At 31.7% G+C, this 18,511-nt stretch overlaps 1 protein-coding gene across 1 annotated transcript in view; it reads right to left on the bottom strand.

Moving 5' to 3' along the window:
- The window catches only part of LOC129224609 (ras-related protein Rap-1b-like), a 143,620-nt gene extending 126,205 nt beyond the window's left edge, over window positions 1–17,415 (bottom strand). The window contains exon 1 of the mRNA XM_054859094.1: window positions 17,304–17,415. The gene's annotated coding sequence lies outside the window, so the exon portion shown is untranslated. The remainder of the gene's footprint in view (window positions 1–17,303) is intronic.
- Window positions 17,416–18,511: the final 1,096 nt, after the last annotated feature.

Here is an 18,511-nt window from a genome sequence, read left to right as displayed (position 1 = left end):
TCTTGAGGCAATGGCAATCGAAATCTTCATAGTGAATAATAACTATGACACAACATGAACTAAAAAGAAAAAGTTTGAATTTTGAGATCTTGAATTCAAATTATCTTTTTCGGAATCATGAATTGCGATAAGACTCTAATCGTTGGGTTTCTTGTTTCTACTAATGGCTTTTATCGCAACCATAAGTTGAATGCAAGGCGTCAAAACTCAAATGAATGCCAGGGGCTGGATGCTGTATGTTGTGTGCTGGTTACTGTTTTCGCGTCAAAAAGGATTGTGTGAAGTCGGGAAAGTCGTTTATAAATAATTCGAGTCCAATGCACATAGTCGCTTGCATTATAAGAATAGAAGAATAAAAAGACGGACGTCATTCAACGGTCAAGTGAAAACAATAAGCAATTCGTGATTGCCCCCAAAAAAGCAAAGCATTAAAATACCCATGACGTCATTTTTGAGGCGAATTCCCGATTTTCAATATGTGAAATATGCTTGCGTTAAAAAGATTTCTCTTGTCGAGCTGTTAATGTTTTCAATACAAATTAACTAAAAGATACTTGATTTAGCATTTCCCTTCACACAAAACTCCTTTCACACATATTGAAGTCTTCAAAAATGTATTCTGAAATATTCCGCAGCATTTCATTTCATTTTCGCGGTCGGTTAGAGATAAGTGCAATTTGCATTTGCCCCCCGCATTCAAAGGAACGATTTCTGGATTTTATTTCGCTCGGAGGAAAGTTTCCTTAAAATTGGACGCATATTTCTAACATGTAAATCAATACCATCATTCATCTTGCTACAAAATATGCTGCAGCAGTATCAGGAGAAATGGAGTTCTTGAACACTGTTGCGACTGCTCAATGTGCATTGAGCATTTGTTACTGAAATTTAAAAAACTCTAAACAGTTTAATGGAAAAAATTTAATTTGTGTAAACGTCATTTATTTTCAAAAACTCGGTATTTAACCCTTTCAGACGTGGCGTCCGGTATGCCGGACATGAACTTCAAACAGCTGCTAATCATTTATTAATTGAATAAATTACTCGATTTTTTTCGTAGTTGACTTTTTACAATCTGCTTATTATTATCTGTACAAGAATTTTTCATTTTGGGATTGATAACATAAAGAAATAGGGGTTGGGAGAATGGGACTGACTCATTTTCATAACCACGGATTCTCGTCGCGAAAGCGAGGTTTTTTTTTTTTGATTTTTAAAAAAAAATATATAATCTTATACTTATCATTTCAAATGCTTATATTATGTTTTATTATTGTTTAGAGAATATTTTGCAAAGAAGTTTGTTTGATGTTTCATCGTTTTATTATCTGAAATATGTATTTCAATAACATATGTCCGGATTATTGGACGTGTCATAACTCTTTTAATTTCTCACCTATAAACTTGAAATTTTGTCTATAAGATACTCTTTACTGTAGTACACTGTCTACCAAACAAAAACACTTTTGGTTAAGTATTTCAATTCCGTCTAAAAGGGTTAAATGAAAATGAATGCATGTCAATTTGTTTTCACGTGAATGTATGCGTGTGGTATGACGGAGTAAGATGTTTTCATACGCAAATATTTTCCGTTTTAAATGTGTATATGTGCGTGGATTTACAGCAGATCAGATTAGTTTATCAGATACTCGCAGTACTCGAACGGCGATGCCCGTGCTAAGAAGTTAAAGTAAGTCCTTTGAACAGAAAAAATCTACGCCACGTCCCCCTTCTGATGTGAAATGATCATTTTTCTTCAACTAAAATGCTTACACACCTTTTCAAAAGACCTATTGAAGTCTCATTGGAATTTAGAATTATTCGCCGAAACACATGAAAATATTAACGGTAGCTTTAAAACTCAAAATATTCCTTTAATTACATAGTTCATCACTTAACGTGCCAAGCAACTACGCTACCGTAACCATGCCCTTTAGCGAGTAAAGTGGTTTTTTCCCAGCAATTTAAAGTGCTTCGTCACATGAACAAGGCTTCAATTATAAAAACGTTATAAAGAACAATCAAAAATGAATAATCCGACAAATCAAATTATTTACTTAGATAAATAACTGTCTTCAACTATAAGAACAAAAACAAACGTTGAAGAAATAAGGAAAATAAAACCCAATAGAAAAATCCTACAAAATCAAATTTCAGTCAATTCTCGATAACTCGAATGTAAAGGGACCGGCGAAAAACTTCGCCTTATCGCAATTTGACTTAACGCTAGTTTTGGTTATCGATATTTTAATACAGTAAAACCTGTGAAATTGACCCCCTTGTAAGTTGAGCACCTGTCTAAGTTGACCGCTTTTTTCAGGCACGGAATTAGCCCTTATCATATAAATTAACCTTTGCAAGTTGACCACTAGAATAGTGCACCGCAAGTGATCAACTTACACAGGTTTCACTGTATTAAAAACCATCGAATACTTTAATATGTACATATAACAGACAAAATTACAGAACTTAAAAGTTTTTAAGCACAATGTGCACAGTTTAATCAAATATATTGAAAGAAAAAAATCAAAAGCATGGTTTTGATTTCGCTACTGCTGGAACCACTTGAATAGAGCTGATTCCACTTCAGGAAAGGTGCACATCTTCCATCGTTTCAAATTCGGATTCCTGTATTCTACCTCTTTAGAAGTTTCTCTTTATCTTTTAATATCATTGACAGAGTATAATTGCTTAGACATCTTTAATTGTAAAGAAAACTCTCTCTATCTCTCTGCAACTTATCAGCAAATGATCGAACTAAAGAACAAAGGGGAGCGCATCTTGTTAGGTCAGCCTTTGAATAAAGGTACAATCAGTTGATTTGACAGTGAACTGTCAAAGCAAATTCGTAGTCCAGCAATACGTCAAAGTGTAAACAGTACAGTAGAACAAAAGAAAACAAGCTAACTTCATTTCCACAAGTGTAACTCCTTTATCGCACATTGGCTCAACAGGTGCTCTTCTTCCTTTAAAGGTCTATTGTGCAGGAATTGCAAGTGAAGGTGAAATAATTATTCTCTCATTGTCGCTTCTTTCTTTCTTTCTTTTTTTTCGTTCTTTCGAAATAAATTTCGAGTAATCTTGAAAAAAACTTCGAGTTAAAGGAAGTTAACTTTGAGTTAATGAGAATAATTAGCATAGAGTTAAAGACAAAGGGATCAAAACTTGATAAAAACTTAGAGTTGTAGTAATATTCGAGTTATTGAACTTCGATTTATCGCGAATTGACTGTATGTACCTGAACATCGAAAGAAAAAAAAATGCATTCAAAAATCTGTTCGTTGATCACAACAGCGTAGCATGGGCATGGTTCCTCGCAGCTATCGACACTGTCGGCCAACGCCCTCTCGAACAGTTAACTTACCCCGCCATCTATTGGGAATTCATAGAACTAAACAATTAATTAAACATTTAATTTGTAATTACAAACATTTCGGTCAATCTGATTTTTAAAAAATAGCCTATAGCCTTCCTCAATAAATGGACTATTCAACAAAAAAAGAATTTTTCAATTCGAACCAGTAGTTCCTGAGATTATTGCGTTCAAACAAGCAAACTCTACTGCTTTATATTATTAGTATAGATATAGATAGGAATTTCGAACAAAATGAAAATTATTCCCCACTCCCCTAACTTCCCGTAGAAAATAAAATTTAAGTAAAGACGGCATAGTTAGAACACAATCCCGCTCCCACCCTAAGACAAAAAATATTTTAACGAAAATATGCATAATCAAGATATTTATTTAAAAAAAAAAAAACACGCTTTGAAGCTTTTAAGTATTGTTACTTAATTTTAAAAAATCTCTTAACAGTTTAATGGAAAGATTTTATGTATTCATCTGTGTAAACGTCATTTATTTTCAAAAACTCGGTATTTAAATGAGAATTAGTGCATGGGAATTTATTTACCCGTGAGTGTATGTGTGTAAGGTGACGAAGTAAGATGTTTCATCCCAAAAACGATTTTTATTTTACTTTTTTTCGCTAAAAACGTTATTACTACTATTTTATTATGTATTTGTTTGTTTATCCTTTTTTTTTAAATCTTCAATTTCATTTGTAAAGTTAAACTGTTATTATTATCGAAGTATTGTACAAACTCACTGGAGTATTTATTTTTACTGTAGTTATTGCAAACATCATTCCTTACAAATAAAAAAAAAATGCAGGGTGTTAATTCAGATTTTGAATAGCTGGCTCTAACTAAAAGAAATAAAATTGTTTGCGCCAAACTCTACATTTAGCATATTTCATAAGTGTATATATATATATATATATATATATATATATATATATATATATATATATATATATATATTAGGGTGATCCTTATTTTTGAAGTTGTAGATATTTTACACGACGCCCCCTCAATTTGTTCCAATATACAAATAAATGATCCATGCAAAATTTTAAGTCAATCCATGAACATTAACACGTGCCCCTAGGGCCCCCTTTTTTGAGTTTCGAAGAAAAAATTGCGGAATTTCTCATTATTATGTAAAAATATTCTTAGGTTTCATATTTAAAGTAATTTTGAACCTCAATAGATGTTGCTACTTCTAGACCAACCATTCTCTCACTTTCATTCCGTAAAATTTTACATATTACATAGGGTACATGTACACCAATGGCCTTGAGACAGGCATACCGCTATTCGCGCTCGTTTCAAACCCAGCGGCAGGGGAACATTTCTTTCCACTAAGATAAACACTAGGGATTCTAAAGGCCATTATTGAATGGCCTAGGCCATTAATGAATGATTTTTGACAACAACTTGCCTCCTCCAGGCTTTGGGGGGTATTGATTTAGAAAATTTTCTGTGTATGTAATGGGTGTGGCAAATAGGGTCACTAGGTTTCCATGCTATAAATATAAGTAATGACAATTATATTTTAATTCGTTTTTCTTTAATTATATACTTAAATGTTTATGCATTCTTATATAATTTAAATTTCGAAAAATCCTCGATTACCCTACCATAAAAATAAACTCTATTCTCCATGTCTAAAATATAAATTTAAAAAAAATTCCAGGTCGGAATAATGTAAAAATCTATATTTTAAACTGTCTTCTATTTCAGTACATAGTCCTTAATTATCATCAAATTCCTCTTGCAATTCACAAGATTAGAAACCGAAATGGGTATCTATCTTAACCTGTTGAACCTTTTTTCTATATCTGGTCTACCATAACGCAAAAAAGCTTGACAACTATTAATATCTGCTCGCATTTCATCAATGTTAGACAAATGCCATATTAGGAACAAAGATGCTGCTCGTTTATTAACAGCCTATATAGATGCAGTAAATTTAAATCCAAATAACCTTATGATCAATCGTACATCCCTTAAGAGAGCAAGAGAAAATCTTCGAGAGGTAAAATCAGATTTCGTGAATTTCAATTTGGATTTTTTAGTTATTCCCTGGGATACAAAGCTACATCCAGATGTAACTGGAAAAAAACGCCGATAGGCTTACCATGATAGGTTCAGGTCCCAATGTTCAAAAGCTACTCAGAATTTCGGAGATATTTCTTCAGTTGTATATGATATCTTAGCTCTGATTGCTCTTTATTGCTAACTGTTCAAGCTGTAGTGTTTTATACAGCGGTTTACAATACCGGCCGTATAAAATGTGCATGTAATTTTTTAGAGCAAAAACTGAACGGTGATATATTGCATTTGTATTGCTATCATCATGCACTTGAAATCGTATTGCAGAGTGTCTTTAAAGAAGTTCTTGCCTTCCTTAGTTCTAGATTCGATATTCCATTATTTAGGCGCTTTAAAATTCAAAAAGTACACATACCACTTAAATTCTAAAAGAAGAATTTGATGACGCATTATTGTTCGTAGAAAGCGGAATTAAGAAATATTACAGAGAATTCTCATAATGTGTATTAATATTTCTTGGTGAAGTCCTCCCTCCAACAGGGATATGTTTTCGGCAACCTGGAGCTTATCTGTGAGCCAGATGGGTGACAAAAGGAATTTATTGCTTAAATATTTATATATTTAGGAAACAATTTAAATTGACTTTACAGGAAAATAATGTCCGTAAATGCTGTTTTACAGTTAAATGTTGTATGAAGATATACTTTTTTGCAGCAACCCATTCTAGGCCTTTTAAATTAATATAAATTCTAGTGTCTAAAAAACCTGCAGCGTACAAAAGTATGACAAACATGCAGCAGAAGCAGTGTTGGAAAAATTCATAAATCACTTATGGTACTTAGGGGATGAACTAGTAGCTTTGTCCGTGTTGGATGAAGAAATTAACTTTGAAGATAGTAAAAGACAACTTCAAAAAAACGTTTGCTGAATAGGAAGACGTGTCTGATGACTGTATAAAAAATTTCAGATAACAGTAGATGATTTGGAATACTTTCTTAGTAAAGATCTTCCTCTTTATAGAATCAAATACGAGTCAATAAAACTGTTCGATAAGTTACAAATACTAAAAGATTTTTTCCTATTTGATCCTGATTCACGGTAAAATAAAGGAAGCTATTTAAAGGGAAGAGATATTGTTAAAACACACTGAAAATTGTGAATGATACAACTGAAAGAGGAGCACAATATATTAATCGAAGAATTTTCACAACTAATTTACCAAATATGAGTCACAAAAGCAATTTAGTATTTTACAAACAATCCAAGACTATCGGAAAAAAAATGCACACGATTGAGATACATTGAGAAAAACATACGATCAAAGTAAAGTTTCTAAAGCACTATTTCATTCTTATTCAATATAAAATCTTTAGACGGTATGAAGTAATTAAAAAGATTAATTTTAGTGCTACCTCGCTGTAAAAATATTTTGCAAACATATGAGAAACGATGTTGTACACATTATTTATTTCTTTTCTTCATTTAATAGATACATCATCTCTTACATTTCCACATCTCTTAAGCAGCACCCAACCCTCTTTAAATAACCAATTGAAACAAAAAAAAATAATAATATAATATACGAATCAATTAAATGTTAGTGATCATATAGATTTCACGAGTGTGCTTGATAAAACTCTCCCCGAAATAAAAGTCTAGTTACGTTTGTGAAAATATTACTTTTGTTATATTTTTATATTTTATTAATATGCGCAAAAAATCACCAGACTGTAATCTAAATTTTTCAACTGCTCCACAAATGAAAACATAAAATATAAAAGAATTACGCTAAAACTTGTCTTTAAGCTAGAATTTTTCTAGAATTGAAAACATTTTCTACGCGTGCAAAAAGAAGCACAGTAAGAAAGAAAAAAATGCTCCGCTTTAGAAAAGTTTTATTATACTGTATGATAGGAGAAAATGTGTAAAATTATCTTTCAAACATTAATCCTTGTTGAAAATCTGTTAGCATAATTTCTGGAAGTTTTTTAACGACTTATACCGCAATTAAAAAGCAGAAAATAGAAAATTTCTGTTATGATTTAAAGTATTCAAAGTACAAGTTCGTAAACCCGAAATTCTTTCAAGGGATTTTCGCGTGAGCGTGAAGAATCTAAAATGAATTTCTTTAAATTTGGTAAGATCAATTTCTTCTGTAAGATATAAGATGACACAGGATGAGAGAAGACAAGAAGTAATCTCAATAAATCTACTAAATTTACGAAATTGTGTTTTTTTTTTTTTTTTTTTGAAGTGAAACTTTTTCTGCGAGGGTTTTGCAGTTTTCTGATCGGTAATTTTTTTGCGTGACGGAAGTAACGAAGTTGTTTTTTAATTGTTGCCAAAAACAATGAAAAAAAATGGCAATTTTAAAGTCAAAATACTTTAGCTTTTTAAGTGTTGCCAAAAACAGTGAAAAATATTAGCAATTATAAAGTTAGTTTTGCTAATAAACTTAACAAATTTGAAGATTTAAACTTTTCAAATAATGCTGGTTTCTTTGAGTCAATGCAAGCCACAGGTTTAAAAGCGTAATCCATATTGCTATTAATCTTTGAAATTAGTTTGTCAACTTTAATTAACTTTATACTGACCGTTATTTTCCATTGTTTTTTGTAACAATTAAAAAGCGGATTTCGAGGTTTTTTTAGTTTTCTCGTTGTTTATAATCCATTTTCTTTATTAATATGTACAATTTTGTTGTGAACGTGCTTAAGTCAGGAGCAGAAAGAACAAGAGCATGGCGTGAGAGAAAGCGTGCGGGTGAAGTAACAGTTCAAAATGTAAAAAAAAGGAGAAAGAAAAGAAAAGATAAAACTTTCCCTTCAATCGTGTGTCTTTACAACACATAGTTCTTTTCGTTTTCCTACTTGTTTCATTTTAGCATATATATTTAATTCTACATACATTAGAAATTGAAAAAAAAAACAGAAGAAAAAATCGGGAAATAGATGATAAGCAAAAATGGAGGAAGTGAATTTTTAAATTACTTTTCAAAGCCGTACGTTTCTAAATCGAATTCAAATGTTTCGACGAAGCGTACAAATTGGTATTTTGTTTAAAATACGAGGGCTGTTGTTGACCTCAAAACCGGTCTGACTATTTTGACCTTTTTATTTGCATCCATTGCCGCTGCACTAATAAAGCACTTCCTAGTTATGTTCCTCGGGCGATAAAAATATTAGCTCAATCAGACTTTTTTTGCAACTGATAATTAAAAACAAAATAGTTTAATTAATAAATCACCACAACCAATATAATCTTACATTTTAGGTTACCATTAGTTATGTAAAAATCTAAAATTAAAATAAATGGAGCAGAAAATAATTGTTTGAAACCACAGAATTCCTTTTTTTCCTATCAGGGAAGTAAATTGTAAAAGGAAAAAAAAAGAACTTATAAAAAGTTCTTTTTTTTTTTAATATTATAATCGAACACCGATAAATTATGTTTTAATTAGGCTATTTAAACTTCTGACGCAAAAAATGACGTCATAGTAAAGCACCTGTTGATTTATCAAGGAAGCATTTAAAAAATATGCTTGTTCAACAAATCATAATATTATTTATTGTAAATAAAGGATAATGAATGGTTTTAAAACGAAAAAAAGAACTAAGCTTTTTTTAACAGTAAAGGTTTTTTTTTTTGTCATTTTTGCAAGAAAAAAAGGTAGTATTCTGAAAAAAGAAAGGAATAAAACGTAAAAAATGAAGCTACATTTAGATATTTAATAGTCGATTATTATTAATTATTTTTAATAAAGATTTAAATACACGACATAATTAATTCTTCATGACTGCATTAGAGAGAATTTATTTATAGCATGCAATAGCGGAGGAATAAAGCTTTACAAAATATTGATGTTTAAAATCTAAAAATAAAATTAATTAAAAAATATACAAAAATAATAACTAACTTTGCTTTAAAAAATCAGCAATTTAATGCAATTAAATGTTGGAAAATGTTCTATCTGCACGCATATTGCATATTTTGTATCTTTTATTCCTCCAAATCTTTACTCAAGATCAGTAGAAAATATTTTTTCATGCTACGTAAATTAACAAATTAATGCACAAAAACGAATTCGACATTAGAACAAAATATTCACAGAGCATACATATTAAATATAATTTTCACACATTTCACATATTAAATATAATTTGCTGAAAACAAAACTTCAGTGAAATAGATGCTTAAAAGCGAGTCACATGTACTATATTAGAGTGGAGTGAAAAAACTAAATTGAGAAATTTGAAACGCTTATGTGTGGAGCCTGCCTCTTACCAAGCATATTTAGCGCGTTAAAACTTCATCTAGATAAAATAATATCTTTAGCTGCCCATTTGACTGTCAATTTCAAGTATTTTGCCTGATTTTTCACCAAACTGGAGAAAATGGAATGATGAAATATAATTAACTGTCATTTGAAATTACGAATGGTTGATATTAAACTCTAGAAGAGAAAATAATTGAGAAATACTTTTTTTAAATGTATAATTAGTTGAATAAATCTAGGCAACTGCGAAATGGCATGAAATGTGCGAACATCGCACATGCTCTGCAAGCTGTCTGGTTTGCCCTTTCTTTGCGTTCACTGCTTTAAACTGCGTTCTTTGCTCTAGTTGGTAGTCTTTCTCTTTTAAAGAAGTATAATTATTTTTTTTTTCGTAAACTATTGAATTATTGCTTTAAATGTAAATAGAGACGCTGTTTTTGCATACAAACAAATTGAAAGGAAAAAATAATCTCAATGGGGTTGTTTCCTTCAGTCAAAATTAGTACTTTTTGTCGCTGAAATTGATGGAATAAGCAAAAAAAATAATAATAGCATGGACCCAAAAAATGCTTTCATTTTCCCAACAGTTATTTTTTAATTAATTTTTTAAAATGTCAGTTTTTTTTTAAACAAAGCGTGGTCTTTATGATGTCACAAATGATGTCCTTTGGCGCATTTTTCACTGCGTTTCTACGCTATAATAATCAAGCAGCGAATTAAAAATTGCCTCTACGCTTGCTATCAACCATATCGTTGCCAGTACACTGGACTAAAAATGCGAATTAAATATTGTGCTCCTCTGAATGGCAACACAGAACGATTTCATCATTTGTGATGTCATCGGATAGAAGCATAAACGTTGAAAGCGCACCGATATAAGTATTTTTATTTAAATATTAAACTTAAACAAATTATTTTAAAAATAGTCAGATCCTATGTTTTTAAGCATGCTCTTTCAGAAAAAAATACTTTTAAAATTTTGGAAACGACCCCATTATAAGTCAAGATATTTCTTCAGCATCGTAAATGAGAATTAAATTTACAAATGTAGCATAGGATGGTGTCGACAGTCAGTGCCCTATTCCTGTTCGAGTTGGTGGTTTTTAGTAACACCCAAGCAGTTTCAGAAATTTATCACACCCAAAACCGTAGGCTGGTTTATAGGGGGTGGGTTGGTCATTGTTCAGCACGCTGATCTGGAAACCGCTTTGGAAAATTGTATATTACATGATAAAAATACATTAAAGTCAAAGCTGCATTAATAAATGTTCTTAAGCTACATAGTTCTCCTTTCCAAAATGTTTTTAAAAAAAACATAACATCGATTAATATAATTTTGATTAAAAGTCAAAGCTTTTGTTTAAAGCAACTTTTTGTTTTCGTTCATACAAACGCACAAAAAACCATAATAAACACTAGAGCATAATTCTTCTTGTTTATCATGCTTGAAGGTAGGATCATCAGAAAATAACAAAAGTAAAAATAAAGAAGCAACAAAGGAAATGAATAACCCAAGTTAGAGAAAAAGTTCAAAAATTACATTTAAAAAAAAAAAGAAAAAGAACAGGCGTTAACGAACGACTTTAAATTTTTTATAGTTCTGATTCTGATTTATACTTGATAAGAACTTTTTTTTTTAACTTAGGGCTCAGAAAAATTAAGAAATGTGGGAAACTACGCCCAGTATAATACAGAAGAAAAAATAACAAAATTTTCCGAATTCTGAATCATATTTCAATTGAAGTACTTTTAACATAGTATATACAAGATACAAATAGAACAACATCTACAAAAATAAAAACAATTTATTGAATTTGAGCACGCAAATTGCACACTAATTTTCAGAAGTAAGTAGGAAAAAAAGATAAGGAAAAGCTTTCAAAGCTATAGTGCAAATTCACAAAACTTTGAATAGCTAAAAGCTTTATAGTTCTGTTTCACAAAAATTTTATAGTCATGTAAAATATTCCGCATTTCATTGCCCTTTTGTTTCGTTTTAAGTAATATAAATTTAAAGCAGCCAACTCTGAATGTAAAACAAAATCAAATAAAACAACTGAGTTTTCGAATGGCATGATCTGGATTGCAAGTCCAAATAACTACTTTACCTAATAGGGTTTGCGCCGAATAATAACACAAATCGTATTTAAGTTATCTCGGAAAAATATTTTACGCTATGGTGAAATTTTCCACTGTTTGATTGGTGGCGCTGCATTCGTGGGCTGACGTTTATAGCTCTTTAACAGCAGTTATGGCATACGAGTCGTTAAATCTAAACTAGAAGTTGTTACAGTCATTAAGATTAATTTCGGACCTCAATTTCTCTATTTTTGACTATCCTATTTATATTTTAATATTATTGTTGCGTTTATTAAAAGAAAGCTGTTGAAAAATTGTTCAAATGTTGCAGTTATTGAAAATCCTCATATATATAATAGCCAATTCACTGCCCAGTAACGCTGATGTCACCAACAATGAAACTCGCGCCATAGCATGATAATTTGATAATATTTTTTGGCAATATTTGACATGCAGGGAAATCCTTTATTTTAACAAGGCTGAACTGGATCCAGCAACTTCGCCGTTTCGCTGGCAAGACTGATTTTAAGAGAAAGAAGAAACGAAAAAGTGGTCAACAATGAACGCTATCAACTGGAGTTTACTGGAGTTACGCCCATCAGACTTAGAACGGAGCATTTGAAACGCATGAAGCTTATGCCTGATGGATCCGGACTATTCAAAGATTGTCTACATTGCCCAGATAAACAACTTGACTCGGAACACATTTTCAATTGCCCGTCCATCATAGCGGCCCTCTTCAAAATAGACCTGAACTGTACAAAGCGAAAGCTCTACGCAGACAAGGCCGAAGAAGTCGCTAAAGACGTTCTTAAAGCTTTCGACTCAATTAGTCTTTTTTTTTCCGTTTTGTACTTGCCATATGACAGCAGCAACAACAATACCTGGAGTTTAGGGTTAATCCACTGGAGTTAGGGTTAAAATTTCAATTATGAAAATGTCATCAAACAGGCAATTGCTGCGTTCAAATGTAGAAGCAGTTTTCGCCCGTCATACCTTAATGGGCAATTTTCTAGTAAGAAATAATGTTTATAAGAACCGTTTAAAATAAATTATTCACTTAAAGTTATCCAGCTATTTAGAGTCACTTTGAATCATGTGAGAAAAATAATGCGATGTAAAGAAAAATTTTTTAATAAAACAGCGCGGTTTTAAACCGTAGAAATAAAACTTGTGAAATGTTTTAAAACTAAATGTTTAAAACCCACTTTTCTTACACAGCATCATTAGATTTCTAAATAACTTATTATACATGACTAGAAAATTGCCCGTCAAGATATGACGAGTGAAAATTGCTTCTACATTTGAACGAAGCAATGGCCTGTTTGGTGATATTTTGATTGTTCAAATTTTAACCTTCACTCCAGTGGATTACCCCTAAACTCCAGTAGGTAGCGTTCATTGTCGACCACTTTTCCGTTTCTTCATTCCCCTGAAATGAAAGTCTTACCAGTGAAACAGTTAAGTTACTGGATCCAGTTCAGCCTAGTCACAATAAAGCATTATCAAGTTATCATGCAGTGGCGCGAGTTTCATTGTTGATGACGTCAGGAGCGTTACTCGATCATTGTCTTAACATATATGAGAATGATTCAAAAAGAATGGTGATATTTCAAACTTCTTAGAGTAAATCGGTATAGAAACGAAATTTTTGAGCAATTACGAATTTCTTATTATCCTCACTTGAAAAAAGTTGATGTTGCTCTGATTTTTCAGATTGCCATGAGAAAGGAAATGAGACTAGCTCGTTGATTTATTAAGATGACATATTTTCGTTGCCATGGTTACAAATCGTTTGCGTTCATTCAAAGCTTGACTTAAGCAGATTATACTTTTAAAAAGGGAGAAGGAGGTGTAAAATTATGTTTTTTTAGCAAAAGCATCAATATAGATTAACTTAAAAGCAAAACATCTAAATACAAAATTTACAGATTACTAATCCCTATCATTTAAGATTGGTAAGAAATTAAAATACCATAAAGGTATACACTGCAAATTTAATCTTTATGATGATTATACGGGTGTAAATTTTTCATAATAACCAGATCTTTATTACTGCGTCCTAATGACCATTCCTTTTTTATGGATATGCCTCGAGTCATCTAATCTAAAAAATCACTAGTCATAATAGGACGGGTGAGAATTTCGTCTCCATTTCCATTCCAATCCATTTGTAGATACAAGAAACTCAACGATTTGGATCATATCGCGATCCGGCGTGACTGCGAAAATAAAACTTAGATTCAATTCGTCAAAATTCTAATGATTTTTTTTTTCTTTTTCACGTACTTATATGATTCTCAAAATATCTTTTGTACCCTCCTCCCGAAGCCTTACCGATATCACATTTGTATTCAAACTCAATCCATACATGTTGCAGCATCTCATGTACGCAATTACAGAAACAATTGCAGCAGTGATCCAATTTTTCAGTTTGTCAGGATTAGCAGGTAAGGTGGGTATAAACACAGTATCCTTTTCATATCCCCACAGGAAAAAATCACATGGTGTTCGGTCTGGTGACCTTGGAGGGGGATATTATAAAGTGCTAAATTTCTTTTTCCTTGATCCCCATTTTGATTACCTGAATAACAAATTACAAGTGGGGCACATATGATAACACGCAGAGACATCTAGTTGTAGCCAATTGAAACTTTAAAACTCGCTCTTTTTGTCTACGCTTCACCAAAGAAGCTCGATGAAATCACACCTTTCTTTTGGAATTACTCTGTTTTGCGTAGAATTTACAAAACAGAGGAAAATGTGTGCTTGAGTACGAAGCATGGGCCAGAATAGATCATAGTACAATTACTCTTTCATCCATTAGTTCTTTCAAATGTCATGTTGTTAAATGTTTAGGTTAAATGATTTTGTTTATGTTTTCTTTTTTCACAAAAGTTTTCAGAATATTTTGTCAATAGAATGCAACTTGGCGATGTATTCCCAAGTGGTCAGAAATTTATGTGTCATTACTTCTGTTTAAACTTCAAGCAGCATTGATTTGCCCCCCAAAAAAGTGTAGGATCCCTTTTGGAACATTCGAATGTAACTAAAAGAAGAAGTACACAACTAGATCCCGCTTAGCACCAAATACACGTTTAAGTACATGCATACTCATGAGAAAACTTGCAATAACTCAGGGGTGGTCAAAATGTATATTTTAGTTGTCCATGCATTCTTAGGTACAAATGCACATGAGAACGGGTCGAAAACAAAACTCAAAATTCATCCGGTGATGAGTAAAATGGCATTTTAGACCGAAATTTGAGGAAAACCTTTTTCGCGATTATAGTACTCCCTTTTACTATGTAAAAGGAAGTAAAAACATCAAATAATATTATAAACGCAAAATAATGATAATTTTTATTTATATTATCCCATGGAAAGCTATATAAAAATTTAATAATATAATAGATAAAATTAATAAAAATGTTATAGACATCATTAATATCATCAATTGTTATTAATATAATTTCAAAGGTCCTACTAATTATTAAAGGCAATAACCGTAATATTATTATCAATAGGATTTTATAAGATAAAATATATAGAATAAGTAAAGATTTTAATAATATTACTAGCTAATATTATTTACTACTAAATAAAAGTTATGTCAAGTGACGCGTGTTCAACAATCAGGCTTGAACAAAAAAAAAAAAAAAAATCAGTGAAATTCTGAAGTAGACTGCGGAAAAATAACCAAAAAAGGAAACATTTTAAATTCTCCGATTTCAGGAAAAGCGTCAAAACAAAAGTCAAAATTTTATTTGTTCATATACGAGGAAAAAAATGGCAACAGATATTTTTTTCTCAATGATTTTCTTCACGCTACAAATTTTAACTAAAGCATTGTTACGGAAAGTTGAGATGAAGCACTGAATAATAATTTGAATGGAGGAAAGCCTTCGAAAAATAGGGATTATATGTCGAATTCTAAGTGTCATAATTAATAGTTTTTAATTGATATCTCTGCTAATTATTATCGGAGGATTATGTTAAATAGCAAAACATAAGGACGGGAAAATTAGGAATCTATCGATACCTGGCTCGATAGACAGTTCATTGGCGTTCGGGAGAAGTAACTTGGACATAGAAAGATACATACGCTCAGTTTTCAATTATATAAGATACAGCATCGAAAATTATAGATGGAGAAAAGAATGTATGATCTAAATAATGATAAAGAAAATATTTTAACAATATCCTCATATAAATAATAGTCGATGATAGAGCAACCCACGTGTTTCAACAATGAAACTCGTACCACGGTATGACAATTTGATAATGTGTTTTGGTAATGTTTAACATGCAGGGAAAGGTTTTCATTGTTGCAAGACTGAATTCGATCCAGTAACTTAACTGTTTTACTGGTAAGACTATGTCATTTCATGGGAATCAAGAACGAAAGAGCTGATGTGTGCATCACATGACTTCTTTTTACTCCAATTTAATGTCATTTCCCCATTACTGGCAATTTTAATGTGATTCAATAGTCTACTCTCTAAATATCACCATAAGTGGCCAAATTGAAACAGCTGTAAAAAAACGACAAAACTTGACGACCAAAAGACTGGCAATATATCGCCAAATGTCCGCCAAATTATAACAACACTTGAGTTTACATCGAAATTAACAACGATTTCCCCCCAAAAAGGTGTAAAAGACCCCTTTAGAAACACCCGAATGCAACCAAAAGGGGAGGTGCACAACTAGACCCCACTAGAAGTCTACGTACCAAATTTCAACGCTTTAGGACATACCGTTCCTTAGTTATGCGACATACATACGCACATCCACACATACGTACATACAGATGTCACGAGCAAACTCGTTGTAATTAATTCTTGAATCATCAAAATGGATATTTCGCGTGTCTATATGTTCTTAGGCCCTTATCCATGTGTGGTCGAGTCGAGGAAAAAAAAAAAAAAAAACTCAACATTCATTCGGGGGTGAGTAAAATGGAAATTATGGTCGATTTTTGAGTGAAAATTTTTTTGCGAATCCAATACTTCCTTTTTTGTAAAAGGAAGTAAAAAATGGTCAACTATGAACGCTATTTACTGGAATTTTGGATTAGTCCACTGGAGTTAGGGTTAAGATATCAACTATCAAAACATCACTAAACAGACAATTGCTTCGTTAAAATGTTGAAGCAATTTTCACCCGTCATGCCATGACGGGCGACTTTCTAGTTATATAATATTTAAAACAATAGCTGGTGAAAAAAAATGAATCAGGGTTTTTTTTTTTCTTAGATTCACGTAAAATAATAATAATTGTTTTTATTTACAGTATTTAACAAGCAATAAAATAAAATTTTAATAATTTACTAAATAGCATTAGTAAATCCTAAAAGATATTAATAATGTTACTTATAAACCCGATCAGATTTTGTAGAATACAATACGTAGAATAAAATAAGATTTTAATAAAAATACATTACATTAAAATATAAAACTTCGTCGCACATTTTTCAAATTCTTTTTGTCTATTGCCGAAAAATAAATCAGCTTCCAAACTAGTACAACTTGAAAATGAAAGGTTGGCTTACCACAGCACAAGTAATTCCCTCAACTTTGAAGATATCCGTTCTTTCCGAGGCGTTAGGAGGATGAAGAGAAATTCGGTTCGAAGTTTCTTCCGCTCCCTAGAGGGCCTGCGGGAAAATGTCTGCTCCGAAGTAGACTCCTCGTGGAATGGTTGGGATTTTCGAAAACTTAGAGAACTGCTTGCAGTCGATGCGCCGGATTTGTGCGCAATGGTTGTATGAAAGGATAGAGAAGATAAGGTGGGTGATGGCTGAGGTAGACTCTACAAGCTGGAATATGGTAAATCTCATCCCCTCCCTCCACGCAGACTTATTTTGCTCCCTAAAGCAGCAAGAAAAAAAAAGTTCGAAGCGAAGTTGGAATTTATCAGCAAAAGGATAACAGCAAGCACTGAGACACACAAATGGAATTGATTATACAAAATGAAAATTTTCAAATTTTTTTGTTTAGTGGTTCAAATTTTATTAATAAAATATTCAGCCTGAATTCAAAAAAAAAAAAAAAGAAGAAAGAGAAATAAGTTTATATAAACATAATCTGACATTACTATTGTGTGTGTATATATATATACACATAGAGAGAGAGAGAGAAAGAGAGACCCACACAGAGACAGAGAGTGAGAGTGAGTGACACATAAAGAGTGAGAGAAAGAGTTAGAGTGACAAAGAAAAAGTGACAGTGACAGAAAGAGAGTGAGAATGACAGAGAGAGAATGAGAGTGACACAGAGAGAGAGAGAGAGAGAGATTTAAAGTTTTTACGACTGTATTTTGCTCACTGACAAATTGAAATGAGCCACAAAAATTCATTCAACCGCATTTTCACGTCTTGTATTTTGAATTAAAATAAAGCAAGTGAGAATTAAAGAAAAAAAAGAGTAATATAGACGCATGATATAAGTAAAACTTTTGTCTTATAGGGAAACATTTTATCAATGTAGTCATCAATAATTTATTAAATTATTCATTAGTCACTTTTGAATAGCATAGATTGTGTTTATTATTCATTTATTTACATAGAATTATATACATATGTGTCGCTGTGCATCATTTTCTTCATTCTTAAGAAGAGAAACTATCGGTTTATTATAACTGAAAAAAGTAAAGAAAAATCTTGATTCTAAATTTCCTAGGAAACGTAAGAAATCTGCATCAATTGTTGTTCCATGACACGTGACTTTTTACATTCTGAACTGTCGTGAACCCGCACGT

Source organism: Uloborus diversus, chromosome 6 (assembly GCF_026930045.1).
Source record: "Uloborus diversus isolate 005 chromosome 6, Udiv.v.3.1, whole genome shotgun sequence".
Taxonomy (NCBI): Eukaryota; Metazoa; Arthropoda; class Arachnida; order Araneae; family Uloboridae; genus Uloborus; species Uloborus diversus.
Note: the sequence above shows the minus strand (reverse complement) of the source record. Positions and strands in the feature narration are given on the sequence as shown.